Here is a 9,022-nt window from a genome sequence, read left to right on the forward strand (position 1 = left end):
ACGTTCCACTAGTCGCTCTGTCTTTTTTTTTACACCATCAAAATCAGGGAGAGCGCGAACGCAGTCCCCACTACCAGAAATTGTGCAGTCGAGATTCCCACATTTGAGGAATTCGCGAGGGGGTCAGCACGACCGATGCAATGGCCGAGCCTGCGCCCTGGGCAAACAACCTTCTTGATCATTGTATCACCCCCCTGCCAGGTAAGTATGAGTTGAACAGACCGTTGGGCGAGGGGTTCCTGGCCACTGGCAACACGCAGGACGGTGGGCCCACCTCCAAGATTCAGAAGGGGGGGCCTCCCTGAAAGACATCATTACTGGAGCTTCCATAACAGCAGCCTCTCCTGGTGAAGTGCCAAGTCAAGTCAAGTCAAGTCAAGTTTATTTATATAGCACATTTCATACACAGAGGTCATTCAATGTGCTTTACATAAACAAAACCAAACGATAATAACAAATAAAAGCATAGAAGGGCAATATAGTCAAAGAATAGTTAAAAGGTAAAGATCATAATAAAAGAAAAACATAAAACACAAGGTAAAATCATTTAAAAATAAAGAATAATTAGTAAGCAAAAACAAAGGCAAAAGTAGTAAAAAAGTAATAAAAGACAAAGTAGAATAATTATCGAGGCAGATTCAGAATTTGTAACTCGCACCAAGCAGTGAAAGCCGCCTGAGAACAGTTTGGTCTTAAGTCTAGATTTAAAACTGGCTACAGTTGGGGCCTTTTAATGTCATCCGAAAGTTGGTTCCACAGCCGAAATAAGATAGCAGCTAAAAGCTGCTTCACCATGTTTAGTTCTAACTGTGGTTTTACTAGCAGGTTTTTCACCTGGGACCTGAGAGGACCAGAAGGTGTGTACTGCTGAAGCATGTCTGACAAGTATTTAGGTCCTGCTCCATTTACTGATTTATAAACAAGCAATAGTGCTTTAAAGTCAATTCTGTGACTTACTGGAAGCCAGTGCAAGGACTTAAGAATTGAGTAATGTGGTCAGTTCTTTTAGTTTTGTTAGAGTCCTAGCTGCTGCATTTTGTATCACCTGAAACTGTTTAATAGTCTTTTTTAGGAAGGCTGTGAACAGTCCATTGCAGTAATCAACCCTGCTGGAGATAAATGCATGAATGAGTTTTTCTAAGTCATGTTTTGACATCAGCCCCTGAGTTTGACAATATTTTTGAGGTGGTAAAAGCTGATTTAGTTATCGCTTTCATGTGGCTGTTGAAATTTAGATCACTGTCAATTAATACACCAAGGTTTTAACAGTATCCTTTGCCTTCAACCCTTTAAGGCCAAGGAGAGTGGCAACCCTAAGTCTTTCCTCATTTTTACCAAATATAATTACTTCAGTTTTTCTTTGTTCAGCTGAAGAAAATTTTGGGACATCCAGGTGTTGATTTGTTCTATACACTGACACATAGATTCAAGAGGACCATAGTTGTTTGGTGATAGAGCTAAGTAAATTTGTGTGTCATCTGCATAGCTATGATATGAAATCAAATTATTTTGAATGATTTGTCCAAGTGGGAGCATATAGAGGTTGAATAATAGTGGCCCCAAGATCGACCCTGGGGAACACCACAGGTCAAGGACGTTGGTGTTGAGGTACAGCTTCCGATGGCAACAAAGAAGCTCCCTTTCTTGTAGATATGATTTTAGCCAGCTGATAACTATGCCTGTAAATCCAACCCAGTGTTCTAGTCTGTGTAGTAAAATATTGTGATCAACAGTGTCAAATGCTGCACTAAGGTCCAGTAGCACTAGGACTGATGTTTTACCTGAATCTGTGTTGAGGCTGCATGTCATTGGAAACTTTAATGAGAGCTGTTTCAGTGCTGTGATTTGCCCTAAAACCAGACTGAAAGTAATCAAAATACCCATTTGATGTTAGGAAGGTGGTTAATTGATTAAAGACTACTTTTTCAATAATTTTGCCAATAAAAGGTAGATTGATATGGGCCTGTAATTGTTTAGCATGGAGGCATCCAGGTTATTCTTCTTGAGAAGTGGCTTTACAACAGCTGTTTTCAGTGACTTAGGAAAAGTGTCAGACAGCAATGATACATTTACAATTTGAAGGACATCCGCTATGAGGTGAAAAACAGTTTTGAAGAAATTGGTAGGCAGAGTGTCTAAGACACATGTGGAAGGGCTGATCTAAATTATCCCGCTAGATAGTGGACAGGAGGCACGACTAAATCTAGACTCCCTCCTCGACGGAGAAGCCGAAAGCAAAAAGAGTGGACGACGCAGAACATAATAATAATAATAATAATAATAATAATAATAAAGCTTTATTTGTATAGCACCTTTCATACACAGAATGCAGCTCAAAGTGCTTTACATTTGAAGCATGTAACACAATAATAGTCAGTCAGTCATTATCAATCACTTTTCTTTGCTGTTTATGTTATACTCAGCAACATATCAAAAATATAGAAAATGACGCCATAAGACTGGCAGCCTTAACCCTCTTACTCCCCCACAAGCACGCCATATGGCAACTGTGGCAAGGAAAACTCCCATATTCCAGGAAGAAACCTTGAGCAGAACCTGACTTATGGGGGAGCCCATCTGCTTCTGGCTGGCTGCCCTCCAATAGTAGCAGATGTAGAATAATCTGAAAATGTAGTCTACAGGATAAGATGAGTTAACTAAAACTTTCCTGTACAGGTATGTTTTCAGATCTTTTTAAAATATTTACTGAACTCGCCTGCTTGATGTACAGAGGCAGGGTGTTCCATAGTTTGGGGCATAATGGATAAACGCAGCTTCTCCACTTTGTTTGTGGAGCACTTTGGGTACGATTAAAAGATTAGAATTGGATGATCTAAGTTTCCTTTGTGGTTGATAAGATATTAAAAGCTCAGAGATATATGAAGGTGCTATGCCATTCAGAGCTTTGTAAGTAATTAACATAACCTTAAAATCAATTCTATAGGAAATAGGGAGCCAGTGCAGTTCAGCCAACACAGGGGTGATGTGTCTCTCTTCTTAGTCTTAGTAAAAAGTCTAGCCGCAGAGTTCTGTATGAGTGCCAATTTCTTTAGATGTTTTTGGGAAGACCAGTGAAAAGTGCATTGCAGTAGTCTAACCTGCTAGTGATAAAGGCGTGAATTAGTTTTTCTGCATCTTGTTGAGTTAAAAAGGGCGCGACTTTGGCAATGTTTCTCAAGTGGAAATAGGCTGTCTGAGTAACTTTACTGATATGGGGCTTAAAACTTAACTCTGCATCTAAGATGACACCGAGGCTTGTTACTTTTGGTTTGACCTGGTGCCAAGTTCCCAGATTACTAAGAATAATATCTCGCTTTAGTTTTGGTCCAACCAGAAGTACCTCTGTTTTGTCATCATTTAGTTTCAAAAAGTTTTTGCTCATCCACTGATTAATGGAGGTTAGGCATGCAGTGAGGGAGCAAAGGCCATCTGGGTTAGTTGGCTCCACAGAAAGATACAATTGGGTATCATTCATGTAGCTGTGGAAGTTTACATTATGCTGACTTCTATGACGTTTCCCAATGGAAGCATATATAGAGAAAATAGCAGGGGACCAAGGCAGCTCCCTGGGCCACACCAAAAGGCAAGTCATGTTTTCAGATACATGATCTCCTAGACTGATATAAAAATCTCTGCCAGTAATGTAGGTTTGAAACCAGTTTAGAGCATTATCAGAGAGACCCACCCACCTTCGGCAAGGCGGTGAATTAGGATGCTATGATCAATGGTGTCAAATGTCCGCACTCAAACCAGAAGAATAAGGATTGAGACTTTGTTTGAGTCGGTAGCTAGTCTGAGATCATTGACTATCTTTACTAGAGCCGTTTCTGTGCCAGGATTTGATCTAAAACCTGATTGGAATTTTTCAAGGATACTGTTTTTCGTTGGAGGAAGGTATTTAACTGATTGCAAACAACTTTTTCAAGTACTTTGCTCAAAAACGATAGATTTGATATAGGCCTGTAGTTGCTCAGATTGGTATGGTCAAGTTTTGACTTTTTAAGTAAAGGTTTCACAACAGCGGTTTTAAAAGCAGTTGGAAATATACCTGTTTCTAATGAGGTATTTATTACCTTGAGAAAAAGGGAGCTAAGCCATCATATACTTTTGAGGAATGTAGTAGGGATTGGATCTAAAACACATGTTGAGGAGCCGGTTTGAGTTATAATTTTACCAAGCTCAGATTGAGTAATAGTGCTAAAGGACCTTAATTTTGGGGGGCTGTTTTTGGGTGTACTATCAAACATATTACTTGTGTTACCAATAGCCTCCCTTATAGAAATGACTTTGTTTTTGAAGAAGTTTGCAAATTCTTACAGATCTTAGAGAGGATGCCTGACTGAGTGTATCAAAGGTGTTTGATGCAATAGCCTATCAATGGTAGAGAACAACACCCTAGAGTTTTCCACTGTTTTCAGCAATTACCTTAGAGAAGTGGTTCCTCCTCTCATTCAATAGCTCTATTATAATTTGCAATTTTTCTTTTAGAATGGCACGTGAACCTGTAACTTAGTTTTCTCCATGTTCTCTCAGCTTTCCTACATGATCTTTTTAGATCATGGATATTTTCGTTCATCCAAGGTGTCAGTTTGCTACAGGGCCTTTTTTTAGTCTTTAAAGGGTGCCACTCTGTCAAGCAGAGCCTAATTCAGACATTAAGAGCCTCTACCATTTGATCAATGGGATGATGTAAAATATCTAAATTTATGGAGTCTATAAGAGCTATGAACTGCTGTTCTGCTCTAATGTCCAAGAGTCGATTTGATTGCAATTTCGGGATGAATTTTTGGAGTATGTAGTACAATATTAAAAAGATACACAATGATGATCAGACATATTTATATCATTTACTGATAAGTCTGTGACTTCTATCCCTCTGGAAATGACTAGATCGAGGGTGTTGCCAAGGTTGTGGGTGGGTCCTGTAACATGCTGCTTTAGCTCTAAACTGTCCAACACATTAAGGAACTTACTGGCTTTAGCATCAGTTGTCTTATTGACATGAATATTGAAGTACGCCATTTACAATTATCCGATCATAGCTAGTGATGATGAGCCTACATAAGTTCAGAAAACTGGTCGAGAAAGCCAGTCCATAGTTTAGGAGGGCGGTATAAGGTTAATAGAAGTACAGCTGGGTCAGCCTTCAGAGTGAGGGCAATATACTCAAAGGAAGCCGAATTGCCAAAGTTGACTTCGCGGTCTTAATTATATTTGTTTGAGAGAATGGAGGCAATTCCACCACCTCGTTTGCCTTGTCTAATTGAGTGGAAGAAATTATAATTTGGGGACAAGTCTCAACAAGAACAGCTTCAGCTGTCTGAAGTCAGCCAGGTTTCAACAAGAAACAGAAAATCCAATTTTTTTTTCACTAATAAAATCATTGATTGCAAAGGTTTTGGTAGTAAGTGCACCTATATTTAGTAAACCCATGTTAGCTGAAAAATGCCTCTGGCTTTTGAGGAATATGCTGAGGTATGGAAAGAATATTTGTTAGGTTTCTAGTTTTAAATTTGTCTTTTCTTTTTACTATCGTTGGGTAGAAATCAACGTTGAATAGAACTATAGCATAAGTCATGCTATTGCATGACACAGCTTGATCTATGGTAGTAGTATTGTATGTTACCCTGCAGAAAACATTCTCAGACTCATCCACATGTATAATGCCATTCGAATCAATACCTGGGGGCGTGAATCTGTAATATTTTCTACAGAATGTCAATGTCTCAGTGTGGACGCTTATGTTGTCAGAGAGTAGCCTGGCTCCATGTTGGTTTGGTGGAGACCATCACGCTCAGCATACTGGGCCTCTCCCAGAACAAGCCCCAGTTGTTGACATAGGGGATGCTTTAGGAAGCGCAGTAGCGTTTGAGCCAGGTGTGGAGATCGAACAGTCTGGACCATCTCTCAGCACCTTTCTGTAGGTAGGAGAGGCCCAGAGATGACAAAGCGTTTTTCTGTGCCCATCAGAGTGGTGATGAGAGTTTTGTAGTTTTCCTGCAGTGCTACTGACTGCTTATCTCTGATGTCGTTCGTGCCCACGGTAATGGCGATGTTGTTGACCTTGGTGTGGCGGGCCAGGATGCTTGGGAGTTTCTGCTGGATGTCAAGGACCTTGGCACCAGGGAAGCAGTAGACCTTGGAGGGACCGCTACATGATGGGGGAATGCAGAGGTCTCTAACCATGGAACTGCCGATGACCAGGGTGGAGGTTGATGAGGTCCGGGAGGAGGGGGTCGGGGGCGCCGACTTTGAGGAGGGACCAGGATGGTTGTCTCGGGCTGGAGGGGCTCCTCATCCTCGGGTCAGAATGGCATAGCCATTTTCCAGTCGTATAGGTTGGGCTGGGCCTGAGTGCCGTCCGACCGCCTGCCGTGCTTGTGATGCTTTGCTTCACGCCATGGCTCAGGCTGGTGTGGAGGGAGCTGGCCAGCAGAGCAGGCTTGGTTCTCAGCAGAGGCCGGGGAGAGGCAACAGGGACAGAAGTTGCATTAGTGCATGGCATGGTTAAAGTATTGGAGGACAGAGTGAAATCAGGGCATCTGGCATTTGTGTGTGTAAGAGAGGTAACGCGCATTACTACGGAGAGAATGGTGTCGAGGAACTGTTCATCCTTCAATCTGATGGAGGGTCGCTATTCTGGCTTCGAAGTTCCACTATCTTTTCGCTGAGAAGGACGATGAGTCGCAGCCTGGTGCACAGCTGAGGGGGGAGGCATCGTGGTATTGGGCGCAGGGCTCGCCGGTGTCAACTGTTTTAAACGCTTGTTTGCTAGTTGGCTAGCAACAGCGATATCGCGGCAGTTCCTTGATAACTCGAACACAGGTAGCGGTAAGTAATCTGAGAAGATCTCACTTTTATATTGAGTCACTAGTTGTGAGAGACGTTAGAAGGAATTTGATGCTTTCTTTCTTCCAGATATCGCTTTCCTTGGCCCGGTATTTGCAGCAGCCTTGATACTGGCTTAACGCTTAACGCTAACGTTTGACAGAAAAGTTTGGCGATCAAGGTTATAGAGTCCGATAATCCAAAGCCTCGAAAGCAACAACAGTTTATGCAAGAGTTTGTTCACTTAGATATAATCGGTAGCCAGTAAATCCGTAGAAAGTAGATGGTAACAAGGAGATTTAAGATAGATAAGTTTGGAAGTTTAGGTAGTTACATACGGAGCACGCCGACCGGAACCGGAAATAGCTCTTTCCTCATTTTTACCAACATGGCACAGAAAGCAAAGAAATGAGCCATGGTGTCCCACAGAGTGCATTGTCCACGTTCCACTAGTCGCTCTGTCTTTTCTTTACACCATCAAAATCAGGGGAGAGCGCGAACGCAGTCCCCCACTACCAGAAATTGTGCAGTCGAGATTCCCACATTTGAGGAATTTGCAGGGGTCAGCACGACCGGATGTGCAATGGCCGAGCCTCACCCTGGGCAAACAACCTTCTTGATCATTGTATCACCCCTGCCAGGTAAGTATGAGTTGGAACAGACCAAGCTGGCGCAGGGGTTCCTGGCCACTGGCAACACGCAGACGGTGGGCCCACCTCCAAGATTCCGTAAAGGGGGAGGGGCCTCCCTGAAAGACATCATTACTCGGAGCTTCCATAACAGCGACCTCTCCTGGTGAAGTGCCAAGTCAAGTCAAGTCAAGTCAAGTTTATTTATTTATATAGCACATTTCATACACAGAGGTCATTCAATGTGCTTTACATAAACAAAACCAAACGATAATAACAAATAAAAGCATAGAAGGGCAATATAGTCAAAGAATAGTTAAAAGGTAAAGATCATAATAAAAAGAAAAACATAAAACACAAGGTAAAATCATTTAAAAAATAAAGAATAATTAGTAAGCAAAACAAAGGCAAAAGTAGTAAAAAAAGTAATAAAAAAGACAAAGTAGAATAATTATCGAGGCAGATTCAGAATTTGTATCTCGCAACCGTTAGCAGAAAGCCGCCTGAGAACAGTTTGGTCTTAAGTCTAGATTTAAAACTGGCTACAGTTGGGGCCTTTTAATGTCATCCTAAAGTTGGTTCCACAGCTGAGCAAGATAGCAGCTAAAAGCTGCTTCACCATGTTTAGTTCTAACTGTAGGTTTTACTAGCAGGTTTTTCACCTGGGACCTGAGAGGGCGAGAAGGTGTGTACTGCTGAAGCATGTCTGACAAGTATTTAGGTCCTGCTCCATTTACTGATTTATAAAAACAAGCAATAGTGCTTTAAAGTCAATTCTGTGACTTACTGGAAGCCAGTGCAAGGACTTAAGAATTGGAGTAATGTGGTCAGTTCTTTTAGTTTTTTGTTAGAGTCCTAGCTGCTGCATTTTGTATCACCTGAAGCTGTTTAATAGTCTTTTTAGGAAGGCCTGTGAACAGTCCATTGCAGTAATCAACCCCTGCTGGAGATAAATGCATGAATGAGTTTTTCTAAGTCATGTTTTGACATCAGCCCTCTGAGTTTGACAATATTTTTGAGGTGGTAAAAGCTGATTTAGTTATCGCTTTCATGTGGCTGTTGAAATTTAGATCACTGTCAATTAATACAAGGTTTTTAACAGTATCCTTTGCCTTCAACCCTTTTGTGTCAAGGAGAGTGGCAACCCTAAGTCTTTCCTCATTTTTACCAAATATAATTACTTCAGCTTTTTCTTTGTTCAGCTGAAGAAAATCACAGCACTGATTGGGACATCCAGGTGTTGATTTGTTCTATACACTGACACATAGATTCAAGAGGACCATAGTTGTTTGGTGATAGAGCTAAGTAAATTTGTGTGTCATCTGCATAGCTATGATATGAAATCAAATTATTTTGAATGATTTGTCCAAGTGGGAGCATATAGAGTTGAATAATAGTGGCCCCAAGATCGACCCTGGGGAACACCACAGGTCAAGGACGTTTTTGGTGTTGAGGTACAGTTTCGATGGCAACAAAGCTCCTTTCTTGTAGATATGATTTTAGCCAGCTGATAACTATGCCTGTAAATCCAACCCAGTGTTCTAGTCTGTAGTAAAAATATTGTG

General features: G+C 41.4%; 2 non-coding genes across 2 annotated transcripts; both read right to left on the minus strand.

Annotated features, from left to right (window-relative positions):
* Positions 1–44: 44 nt before the first annotated feature.
* Positions 45–209, minus strand: LOC125290557. Its single transcript, XR_007192830.1, has one exon. It is a non-coding gene; the product is annotated as a U1 spliceosomal RNA (small nuclear RNA).
* Positions 210–7,312: 7,103 nt separating this feature from the next.
* LOC125290556 lies at positions 7,313–7,477 on the minus strand. The gene has a single exon (XR_007192829.1). It is a non-coding gene; the product is annotated as a U1 spliceosomal RNA (small nuclear RNA).
* Positions 7,478–9,022: the final 1,545 nt, after the last annotated feature.

This window comes from Alosa alosa, unplaced genomic scaffold, assembly GCF_017589495.1.
Source record: "Alosa alosa isolate M-15738 ecotype Scorff River unplaced genomic scaffold, AALO_Geno_1.1 AALO_1.0_unplaced_671, whole genome shotgun sequence".
Lineage (NCBI taxonomy): Eukaryota > Metazoa > Chordata > Actinopteri > Clupeiformes > Clupeidae > Alosa > Alosa alosa.